This window comes from Melanostigma gelatinosum (genome assembly GCF_949748355.1).
Source record: "Melanostigma gelatinosum genome assembly, chromosome: 13".
Lineage (NCBI taxonomy): Eukaryota > Metazoa > Chordata > Actinopteri > Perciformes > Zoarcidae > Melanostigma > Melanostigma gelatinosum.
The window spans coordinates 570,927-583,957 of NC_136646.1; the positions used below are offsets into that span (position 1 = coordinate 570,927).

The window sequence follows — 13,031 nt, forward strand, 5'->3', positions numbered from 1 at the left end:
GTGTTTCTCCAACACACTGAGTACACAGGACATTTCGGTTAGTCGCAATCTGCAATCAGAAACGGTTTATTGTCAAGTACGTTACACATTCAAGGAATTTGGCTTGGTGATTGGTGCATAAGGCAAGGCAAGTTCATTTGTACAGCACATTTCAACAACAAGGTAATTCAAAGTGCTTCACATAAAACCATTACACAACCATAACAATAAACACGGTGCAATAGTAAAATACATCATCTAAAATAGAAACATTTGCAATAAAATATGGTCAAAAATAGTCACAGGGTACTTCTCAAGTCTCTTAATTGCGTCCCAGTTTCCCTCACTTGCGTCCTTTCCTTGTGTCTTAGTCCCTCCCACCAGGGATGCATGGAGGAAACCATGCAAGGAGAGAGGAAGGAGGAAATATGTTTTAAGATACATGAGACGTCCTTTCCTCAGTTGCGTCACGTGAAGTTGCGTCTGTTTCTGATGACGGTGGCTGATGATCACAGCTGGATCAGCTGTCAGTTGACTTTAACAGCTGGAGAGGCTTTTGATAAGTTTGTGTCTGTTCACATGATCACTGTACTCAATAATAGCAGTGGTGTATAAAGTACCCAAAAGCCATACTTGAATAAAAGTAAAGATACCTTACTGGAAAACTACTCCAGTAAAAGTGAGTCACCTATTACAATACTACTTGAGTAAAAGTCTTAAAGTATCTGATATTTATTGTACTTAAGTATCAAAAGTAATTTTCTGATTTTAAATGTACTTCAGTATTGAAAGTAAAAGTACAAGTAAATGCTGTTAAAATAAAAAAGCAAAGGGTCAGAATTTTGAGAATTATGAACTTTATTCTTTTAAGTGCTGTGGCACCATGACCAAGGACATGGAGCTGTGTTGAACATAATTGGGTTGGCTGTGATCCATCCAGGAGCAACAATATTCAACATAATATATTGTACATAAGTATACGTTTGCATCTACTATGAACTTATCATCATAATTCTCCGAAAAGCAATATGACACTATGAAGGAGTTGTAACAGTGCGTTTATAAGTCTACTCATTCCGACTAGAGGATGAAGAGGGCCAATGCATAATATTGTGTTCAGTAAAACATATCCACTTGATGCATCAGGTCAGTGTTTAGAGAAAGGACACCTGCCTTGTAAACTCCTATGGGCCTGAATTGAACACAATGGGCAAAGGTTTTGCTCAAGATGAATCTGCAATTGGGCGACTGCTACCATCATAACTCCATCTGATCATCCACAACATGACTCAAATATCAAAACATGATCAATTCTAAAGCTGCACCGAAAGGAACAACCCAGTCATTACTTGAAACTGAAAAATGTCCTGTTCATCTTCAAAAGAAGTTGGTTTCCAAAATTGCGAGAATTCAGTCTCGCTCTTCTTGGGCTGAAGACTAGTCCTGCGATGCTAAATAGCCTTTCACAGGCCGCTGAGGCAGGTAGAGGTGTGTTCAGCGTCACAGACAGCTTGCGCACAGCTGCGAAGGATTTCCCTAATGCTAACGCTAATGCTAACGCTGCGCTCTCTCGGCTCCCGTCAATCCTATGGTGTCAACTGTCAACTCTTCCTCAGCTCACTAACTCGCTAGAGATCCACGGGTGTTGGTCTTCATCACCACCGTAGTTTGTTGCGGGAGTAGCAGGTGCTTCCATTTCTGCTTCCATCATGAAATCAGTCATCGTAGAGTGGAATTATACTCATGTAGTCGCCCGCTAGCTTATAGCATGTAGCATCCTGGGAATCAAAACACCGCAGCTTTGAGAGCACTTGTTTGCAATTGCGCATTAACGTAACCAATGATTTAACTTGCTGCTAGGACCACTGATTCACCAAACCTGCTTGCTTGCAGTCTCTGTTCCACCACAGTCCCCGACGCTGCTCTCATGATTCATTTTGTTTCTAAAGATAGATTTGATTTTGTAACGAGTAACGAAGGTTTCAGGGGAAATGTATCGGAGTAAAAATCGGTTTTCTTTGCAAAATGTAGTGAAGTAAAAGTAAAAGTCAACAGAAATATAAGTAGTAAAGTAAAGTACAGATATCCAAAAAAACTACTTAAGTACAGTAACGAAGTATTTCTAATTTGTTACTATACACCACTGTAAAAGGGTAACATTTAATTACAATGAAAACACAAACAACTGCCAAACAACACCACACCGTGGTAGAGAAGTTGTCACTCCGGCATTGGCTTCAAATGCCAATCTTCAAACCCGGAGGTTGCAGCCTGGTAGAAACAGAGACAAGAAAGAGAGTTGTGAGATCTCACAATTTACAAAACATAAATGGTAAATCTATCAATAACATTGCAAATCGTTCTCACTCCTTATGCATCAAATATCGTGTCTGTATATAATGTAATAAAATGTCTGACACCAGCAACGCCTGTGCGACACACTGTATGTGAAGCACCAGGCTTCCAACACAAACACACCTGCGTTCTTAATACAAGCTCAGAACTGACGTAGTGTAGAGTGTGAGATAGTCCACACAAGCCGGAGAGTGGGTCAAACAAACACAGGACCTTTGTCAAGGAGATCACTGTTGTAAAAATGCGTAACTAAGGTATTGTTAGTCAAGTGAGTCGTTATCATAAGTCACAAAACTCAGACTCTCTTTTCCTAAACCAACAGTAAATAAGTGGTTTTGTTGCCTAAACCATACCTTCCTGTCGAGGTGGGAATTTCTTTTTTTGTATAAGACACGTATGCATGTAATGAGCGTCCCTGACACATCCAAAACTGACACTAGAGGGGAACGTACAGTCATTGTTTGAAGCTTAGTAGCACTGACTGCGGTATTTGACACATTGGGGTGAGAATGTGTTGAGTATTGAAAGCACACTTACTAAGACTGTGGTTCAGGGGCCGCTTGCCTCAAGGCCCGCTCTCTTCTCCCTCCATCTCGATCGGATGCCAGCTGGAGCCATCGCTTTATAAAGCGCTCTGTTTCTCCATCACTTGCATTTGCTGTAACAGAATTGCGACGGACTGATTCTTTAAAAGGAAGAGATACACCGGTCACTGGCCATGTTCATTAAAAACTAGTCAAGTCAATCACATCAAAGTGCTATACTGTATGCTTTACATCAAAATAGACCCTAAAAGGACCAAAAGGAGTGTAAGAAACGTATAATGTAATAAATTCAGTGCATAGTGTATCGTGTTGTGTCTGCCATATGAATAGAATAACATGTAAACTATAAAAGTGATGAACCTTGTAAACGTTTGATATCTAAATACCCTATTTAGAGCTCAGACATGTTGAAAACTGGTATGTTGAGAGTCGAAAAGTAGAAATAATTAATTTCTAGTAATTAATTTCTTGGTGACTGCACTTATTACTACTACTCAATGCTGTGGAGCACTTCTGAATAGTGTTTAAAATGCATTGAAATAATCTTAATTTTATTTAAAAACCGTCATTTATTGATGTATTGACAGACTAGTGTCTGTTAAGTGTTAAAGATTCAGAATGAAAGAAACCAATAAATACTGACTCGAAACAACATCTTTCAAACCAAGGGACTCAAAGCCTGTTTTTCCATTCACCCCCCTCCAGTTGATTGTCTTTGCCAATGTGTTTGACACCATTTTGCCAAGGACTCTCCAGACTGTCTCTTTAATGGTCAACCCCCCAACAAGGCTAAAATAGGTGACCTGAAAGACAAAAATTAAAAAAGAGGCAAACCCGAAAACAAGTAAGTATGATAAATTACAAAAGATTAACTAATAACGCAGGGCACATAGACAAAAACATTTTTTTGGTAATATTAACACAGAGGAACTCCAGTATATATATAACATCCAAAAATTCCACATCTGTCACATAAATTTGGTAAGACTTGACAAAAGTAGAGTAATATTGGCTTATAATTTATCTCCACACACATGTAGTTTTTGTAAAGGTCAGTATAGTCATGTTGGAATACTAAAATAAAATAAGTCACAAACTAAAGGGTCAAATATGAATTTAAGGGTCAATGGCAAGCCTCAATAGTAGTAGTCATGAAAGAAGACATACTTCATTGTCTCATAAGATATCAACATGCAAAATGTTAGTCTCCCAATTTCTCTTTGAAATCTGTATCCACAGATATCTTCGTCTCCACCTGACGAAGGTCTTCCAGAGTACACAGTGGAAATCCTGACATATCTGGTAGTCCGGCTACGCGGCTCTGGCTCTGAAGCTGCAGCAGTATAACTTTTTGCTGCTCCTTGATGATTTCCAGCTGTGTCAGGATCTCATGAAGGATTGCTAAAAAATAGATTGCAACACAAACCGATATGCCTTGATTATTTAGAGATGCGGCACAACAGAAAAGACAGCAATTACTGTGTCCTAAACCAATTACCACCAACTCTGTTGTGTGTGTGTGTTGTGGTACACTTGTTTAACTTTTTAACACTTTTGTTGCAGTCAAAGGATGTAGTTATTTCATTTTCATGTAACTTTTAACGTTACAGTCTCTGCTCCACACTCAATCATATTTTCAAATTCCCGATCACTGTCAACAACATTTTTCTCTGAACTGTCAATGGGATCAAATGCCTCAGTAACGCAGCTTTGAAAGTTACAGAGTGTTTCCAGACGCTTATTGACGGTGGATGCTGACTTTCTACGCAGATTAGAGGACTCAATGTAGTCAGAGTAACGCCCAGTCATTGTGAACAGATGAAAGTACAAAAATAATTCAAACCGTAAGAGGACCAGCTAAGTGATTGAAGGTAGTCACTGGGAACTCTATAAAGATGGCTGCAAAACTGTAGAGTCTGGAAAGACACAAATGACAAAGTGTTTGGTAAACAACAAAAATCTTGTTGTGATTTATGTGCCCTGGAAAAACTGTTTGTGATTTAAATTTCTAAATTAAGTATTCTCATTCGACATTGATATTATACAGTTCACAAGTAAACAATTCACAATACGTCTCTGAGCTCTTGTATAAAGGTACTTCATTTTTATATATACATACACATGTTTTTTATTTACAAGCCATTGAGGTGGAACACTGTGCATGCATGCATCAATAATACTGTGCTATCTTTAGTATATTAAAACATTTTTATTTAAGGTCAGGCATTACTGACCATGTTGTCTTTACTATCAGCTGTAAAGTCTGCATTATTACAGAGGAAGCAGCTGTTATAGAGTGGTCTCGTGTGACGTCACAGTTTTAGCTGTCGGCCATGTTGGAGTACACACAAAGCCACTGGCATGCACGGCTGAGTCGCATAACCTATCGATCATGGTGAACTTTTGTGCTGTCTTTGGTTGTGGCAGCAGAGCTGATAGAGACAAGAAATCATTCTTTCGTTTGCCAGCGGTCATTACACATCAAGGAAATGACACGAAGGAACTATCCAAGCGACGTCGTGAGAAATGGCTGTCACGCATCTCTCGAGATATAAAGGAATGGAATTTGGCGTACACTAGAGTATGTGCGGATCACTTTATAAGTGCTCAGTGATTTTATTTACTAATTCGTTTGTGAACAGTATTTAATAAAGGAAATATAAATTAAACTTGGACATGAGAAGGTTACCGAAGCTTCATCGGCCCGTGACAGCAGTCTGTACCAGAGATGTGTCGAGCGTGTACAACAGGCGAAACACATAGATGCAGCCTCAGCATTGCTTGATATGAGTTTAACGTCAGATCATATATATATATATATATGTGTGTGTGTGTGTGGGGAGGGGGGGGGGGGATGAAGTTAGGAGTTAGTTGAAAGTGAATTCCTACACACGCACACAATGACATGCATGTACAATGTAAACAAACACACGTGTCTGTTTGCACTGAGTAAACATTGAATATTGCTAAATATCTGACCAGATCTGTATATATTTACCCTTCCAATGACGAGATGAGAATTCTCGACGACCGTTGCTTTGGCGTCTCGGACCCATCCACTGACAAACTGATTATAAGCGTCGAGCCCTTTGTAGCACTCCAACTCGTCTTTCGTGTAAGGACTGGGGGTGTTCACGAGATACGTGTAGATGTTGGCGTAGTTTACCGATGGAAGATAAGTAGGATCGGCACTGAAACCATCTGCACTCATCGTATAGGGATCCAAGTTACCAATAACCTTCAATTTGGCCAGGTAGCGAACCTTTGATGCACTATCCAGTGATTCAAAGTGTGGTATTTTCACCGCACTTCCTTGTTTACTCGCCGCCATGTAGGATCTGTATGTACTCCAACATGGCGGACAGACCTCGTAACTAAGGAGATCGTGACGTCGGTGAGACCACTCTATTAAAACTACTAAACATTCAGTGTGTCCTACTAAATGTTTTTGCTTGGCAAAAAAAAGGGAATTATCTTTCATGAAGAATAATGAATTCAATTGAAACAAATATTTGAATGCTATTTTACAATTGCATTATGCAGTTTTGTGTTATAGCAGAATGAGCCAGCCATCAGGCTTTACTGCTGCACTTACTGTCTGTGATGGTTTGAAAGGAGAATGAGACACTAACTAAGGGGTACAAAGTTTTCTAAAAAAAAATGATTTCAAATTCAAGAAGGGATTCATTCATAATTTGAGAAGTAGAATAATTAAGAGAGAAACGGTTTCTTTGTGACCTTTGTGGTTTGCAAATAACATTCTCTTTACCACCCATTTACTTTCTAGCAAATAAAAGCAGTCAGTCATCGATATCTTGTGACTGTGGAGAGATCATCCCTTGTGTGAGTGTGAGCTTCACACCAAGCCTTTCCTCTGTCTTTCTGTGTGCAGAACGCTTTCACTCCGCTTCACATCGCCTGCAAGAAGAACCGAGTGAAAGTGATGGAGCTGTTGCTTAAACATGGAGCCTCTATCCAGGCTGTCACTGAGGTACTGAGCACTATTTTCTGCTTGACTCTACCTGTGAAGTGGTTTCTTCAAACTGCGCTGCACTATCTTATACATTGTGACTTGCTTTAATAGAGCTTGTCTTTGTTTGGACTTGTTTTGTCTACAGTCTGGTCTAACACCCATCCATGTGGCAGCCTTCATGGGCCATGAGAACATTGTCCATGCACTGACACACCATGGAGCCTCACCGAACACGACCAATGTAGTGAGTGGATGAATTCATAATGCACTGTTACATGTTAAAAGTACATGTTTCTGTTAAGTCCCACATCATCGCATGTGAAGAGCTCCCACTGAAAACCGTTTTCCGTGTTTCTTCCAGCGAAGAGAGACATCTCTCCACATGGCAGCCAGGGCAGGTCAGGCAGACGTGGTCCGATACCTGCTCAAGAACGGCGCCAAGGTGGAGACCAAGTCCAAGGTGAGAACATTGAGCCTCGTTATCAATCACTGTGTCGGGGAGAGAAACAAAATGAAACAAAACCAGGATAAAATACTAGGCCAAATGTCACTTTCTTCTTCTCCGCAGGACGACCAGACAGCGTTGCACATCTCCAGTCGGCTGGGGAAGGTCGACATTGTCCAGCAGCTGCTACGGTGCGGCGCCTCTGCCAACGCCGCCACCACCTCAGGCTACACCCTCCTTCACCTGGCTGCCCGCGAAGGACACCAAGACGTTGCTGTGATGCTGCTGGAGAACGGAGCCTCGCTCTCCTCCTCGACTAAGGTGGGTCCGATGGAGGGTCGTCATGACGTCATGGAGTTGGATGTCTCGATTTCCTCCACACACACACACACACACACACACACACACACACACACACACATCTGAAGAACCAAGCATCACAGAACAGATCATCTTCATTACTTCAGTGCTGTGTCTCTCCACTAGTGGGCACCAGTTTGCAATAGTCTCCATGATGCTTGTCTTGTTATGTTCATCAGTCAGAGTTTGTTGCTGCTGAAATATTCTGTCACAACAAAAGCGTTGATAGAGACCAAAAACCAGCGTATATACAAGGCTCAAACATATGTAGCTCAAGCGCAAGTTCAATCAGGAAGACACTCACTAGTAATCGCTGTCTTTCCTCTCCTTGTAAGAACTCTATCAGCTGATTGGGGGCGTGCACGTTTAAGTAACCAGCCAGATTCGGCACACCGGGTCCTCAAGCCAATCATATCGGTGCTGTCAATCTTTAAATAGTGTTCTCCTCTCTGCTGCTGTCAGGTGTCATTTCAGCGACGCAGATGCAACCCTCCTCCACCCCAGTCGCCTCCAGTCAGCATCATGGTGCGTTCACACCGGTCGCGCTGATTTTTTGACGCGCGTCGAGATTACATACAAAGTCTATGCACAGACGCGATGAGACTGGCGCGCCTCGATTTTGCGATGGCGCCGCGCGTTGGACGCGTTATTGCAGTGCGGTGGACGCGGTGGACGCCGCAAAATCGCCAACGCGCGAGTTGAAATTTTTCAACTTCAGCGACATAATCGGGTGACGCTGTGGCGCGATAGCCTATCAGCGTTGAGTTGCTGCCCCCGTCATCAGTGCCGTAGCTCCTGCCGGTGCTGAATCGTAAACAATGGAGGACAAATTAATAGTGGCGGTTTTGTGGCTTCCCCGAGCTCTACGATACGTCGTCGTATCTCTACCGCGACCGAACTAAAAAGGATATGGCATGGAGGAAAGTAGGTGAGGACGTCGGACAACCTGGTAAGTTATTATTATGTCTTTGTTACTTGATTCTAGCTATCGGTTGTAATTTACTAACTAGCTATATGAACCATGTTAGCATGAAAGCTAGCCCAACCACCGGCTTTCACACTAAATACGTTATGCGTTCCTTGTCAGATGAGATTTGCCGACGGAAGTGGAAGACTCTCAGGGACACGTATTTGAGAAAGAGGAGACAGAGAGAAAGAGTGGCTCAGGAGCAGGGCCATCAAAGAAATGGAAGTACTCTGCGGTTATGTCTTTCCTCAACCCCTTCGTGACTCCCAGGGAGAGTAGCGGTAACATGGGGAGGGGGGAGGGAGACAGTACCGCAGAGTACTTCACAGATGCAGGACCAGACCAGGACGACATGTCAGAGGCAGCAACAGGGCCATCTGAGATTGACAGGAGAGGTTTGTTGAAGTGAAGACACAAAAGCACAGCATAGTTAAGTCATACAGAAAATATTACTACAGCTGAAGTAGTAACGACAGGCCAAATCAGTGCAAGAGGTTTGTTTTTTTCATTTGGCAAAGCCTGGTTCTGTATAGTCTTCATACTTATTAAAAAAAATGTTTCATGAGCAAAAATAAGTTATAATAAAGGAGCTTTGAACCCTGGGCTCCGGATCTTAAACCACTATACTGTCATAGCTTTGAAGGCAAATTACTATTCAATTAAAGCAGCACTTTTGAGTCATAAAATTGTTTTATTGTTCATGTTCAAAGATGAAACAGCTTGGTCATCAGAGGACGGTGAGGAAGAACCTCAAGGTGCTGCTGCTGCTCCTCCTCCTGCTGCTCCTCCCGCTCCTGCTCCACCCATGGGTATGTACATCACAAAAGTTGGATTGCATTTTTTTGTATGAATACAATTTATGCATTCATGGTATGTTTTTCACAATTACAAATATTTACTTTACAAGCTATTGTAGTGATGGGATGCAATAGTTTCACGAAATATGTTGTTTCCATGTCATACAGGAAAAAGAAGGGCCCCAAAAAGGCCAACAGGGATCGAGAAGCAGCAGGAGATAGAGAAGCGCCTTCTGCAGGCATTGGAGAGAGACACCCCCCTGCTCCACCAGCTCCACCAGCTCCACCACAATCTGAGGATGAACTCTTCATGAGGAGCCTGGTTCCTTCCCTGGAAAGATTGCCACGCCAGCAAAAGGAATATATAAAATTGCAATTTCACAAATTAATTTATGATGCCAGCACTGTGGTGCTGAATTTGGAACATTTGGATTAGACATCTGGGGGACAATCTTTCCAGGGAACGAACCAGGAATTTAAAAAAAACAATTAGTTTGTATTTTGTAAAAATTAGTTTGTTTTTTGTATATGTTTTTCTATACATTTTCAATAAATCAATGCACTTCATTTCATGTTACTTTGTCCATGTTCTTTATTGTAGTTTTACAAGAAAACTTAAGGATACAACTATATATATATATATATATATATATATATATATATATATATATATATATATATATATATATATATATATATATATATATATATATATATATAGTGAAGGACACACTGCTACAACATATATTAAGTAACATTGCAGGAAGTTTGCTCAGTAGTAATGTGTGGGTGGCTCTTAAAAGAGCTGTTTTGGATGTGCTTGAACACGGTGTCTTGCCATGGGAAGATCTGGAATTAGCAGGGGCTTTGAGGACAACATGCTTTCCATCCAGTGCTCCACAGCAGAGAGGAAAATTCCACCGCTCCTCAAACTGCACAGCAATTGATCTCCACTCCTCTGTGGTGAGCACAGCCATGAACTCCTCCACAAGGCAGTCCCAAATAGCTGTGGCAACATCTGGGACAATACCGGAGACAGTGGAGACCCCGACACGGAAGCTGTTTGCGATGGTCCTAAAGGAGTCACCAGTAGCAAGATATCTGCAGCACAGAAGAACATTCAATTTAACAGAGTTATTGAACATACTGTAGCTGCTAATAGAAGTAGTTTTTATTGATATGACTGCACAGCTGCTGTCATGAATAATAAACATCTTAAATGCTGGTGATTTTCGTAAGATTACGTTATTTTGAGTATTGTCGGACTTCGGATCCATCATGGATCCAAACTCCATTCAGAAAAACTATGTTAAAGTGGCTTCCTTGCCCTGTTGTGGACCGACAAAGCCTGAACTTATTTCATTCTTTCATTAATTCATTTTATGGAACTGCCACTCACCGGAGACAGACGGACAGGCGCTCCGCAGCTGAGATGGAACGCCTGTAGTAGGTGTCCAGTCGACAAATCCTGGGACCGACCCGAGCCAACAGGTCATCAAACTGGCTAATGGTTAGCCTCATGTAGCGCTGGAAGCGGTAGTCATCCAGACGTAGTTCCTGGAGAAGTCGGTGAAATTCACCGAGCTGTGTTCGCCTACGGATGCTGTTATGGACCCAGAGACGACTGCGTTTGGCATTCCGACGTTTGAGGGACTTCCACAACACGTACAGAGCAGCAATTGTCCTTATTCCTGTCATGGTTGACGGCGGAAAACAATGGCGGCCAGATGGAGGCTTCCAGGACGATAAACCACGCCCCCTCTCCGGCGCTTCGAGATTTTGCGGCGTGTGGTGTGAACACGACCGGCGGCGCGTTGGCCGCTTTTTTGCAGTGCGTTGGACGCTTTTTTGCAGTGCGTCAAAAAATCAACGCGACCGGTGTGAACGCAGCATCACAGTCGTGCTCCTGATGCATTTTTTTTTAGTGCTCACATTCAGGTCAGTGGCAGTATTAGTGTTGACCTACTAATGTGAGACAGCACTTAAGTGTTTAAGTGCATATAGGTGCAGCCCAACATGGACGGATGATGTCAGTTTTTGGTGGTGCTGGTTGCACATGTGACTAATTGCACGGATCGAGGTCAAAAAGAGATTTAGAGTAGACTTCATGGAATTGGTTTGTGCATGTGTGTGCATGTATGTTGCTGTGGGCTGTCTTTGAAGGTGACCTCCGTCAGTGGAACAGATTAATGAACGTTAAACCCCATGGTGCCAGCGTTCTCGAACACACACACACACACACACACATCTTTTGGGAATTCACTTGTATCAGCTGTTCGACAGTTGTTCGTCACACGAATCTTGGAAAAGAGGTGTTGTGGGATGGAAACCATGAATTGATCCATTTGTGATGCTTATGAAACAAAAGTGCCCGCATTTGAAAACATTTAAAACTAGTCTTTTCTAAAATGACCCTTTACCGTATGAGCTGTAAGAATATTAACCAATCACACAAATGAGGTCATGTGTTTCAGAGCGTGGAATGGGAATCTGTGGGAGTCACATTCCTCAGGAAAATATGACCTAATGTCTTAAAATATTGTCACGCACACACAGGAAGGAAGCCAGGATTAACATGATCACATTATTCAACAGACATTTATAGATCTGGAATACACAAGGAAATAGGGGCCTTTGCCTTAGTTTCTCAGGGTATCACACACCTTATTGTTAAAACTAACTCAGTAATGCACAGATAACAGTCATTTATAGATCATAGCAACGAATATTGCAGGACAACAATGCCTTTGAAGGATAATATCAGGGGTCTAATTTCATCCAAAGAAAAAACAAAGTGGACACTGAACTTAACCATCCAGATGAGCTATTTACAACTATGTGAGAAACTATGTTGTTATGAGGAAGAGCTTCACCCGGGCCAGCAAAGGCTGACCCAAAACAAAGTTCCATTCACTTCCTGTTTATATATCCGTCTCTGCTCCTCCTCTCCGTCTTTCCACTGTCTTTCATTTTGTTGATGTATTTCATTCTGTGTTCAGCAGAAAGGGTTCAGTCCCCTGCATGTGGCAGCAAAGTACGACAAGATGGAGGTGGCCAGTCTCCTCCTACAGAAGAGAGCTCCGCCTGATGCTGCTGGAAAGGTGAGATGTCTTTAAAGAGAGGAGAGGCTTAGTGCTTCCTCTAGCTGCTGCTTCCAGATTACAGCATGAAGTTTTTCCTCTGAACTGTCTGCTGCACTAACTATCTTTCATCAGTTTGATGTCCATCTCCCTTCATGTCTTTACATTCTGTTGGTTTGATGCTTTCATTTTACTTATAGGCGTGTTTGTGCTTACGTGTGTTCAACTTCTAACCTGGTGATGTGTTGCATGTGTGTGTGTGTGTGTGTGTGTGTGTGTGTGTGTGTGTGTGTGTGTGTGTGTGTGTGTGTGCGTGTGTGTGTGTGTGCGTGGGTGTGGGTGTTTTAGAGTGGGCTAACTCCACTGCATGTAGCCGCTCACTACGATAATCAGAGAGTGGCACTGCTGCTGATGGATCAGGGAGCTTCCCCACACGCTGCCGCCAAGGTAGCCACACAAACACACATCAACACATGTACTGCAATGAATTCATCTGGCTTGTGCCCTCAGCTCCATCTCAGACCATTAAC

General features: G+C 42.2%; 1 long non-coding RNA gene across 1 annotated transcript; it reads left to right on the plus strand.

Annotated features, from left to right (window-relative positions):
• Positions 1–8,469: 8,469 nt before the first annotated feature.
• Positions 8,470–9,925, plus strand: LOC306786786. Its single transcript, XR_013772509.1, has 3 exons — positions 8,470–8,606; positions 9,335–9,433; positions 9,590–9,925. It is a non-coding gene; the product is annotated as an uncharacterized lncRNA (long non-coding RNA).
• The last annotated feature ends 3,106 nt before the right edge of the window (positions 9,926–13,031 follow it).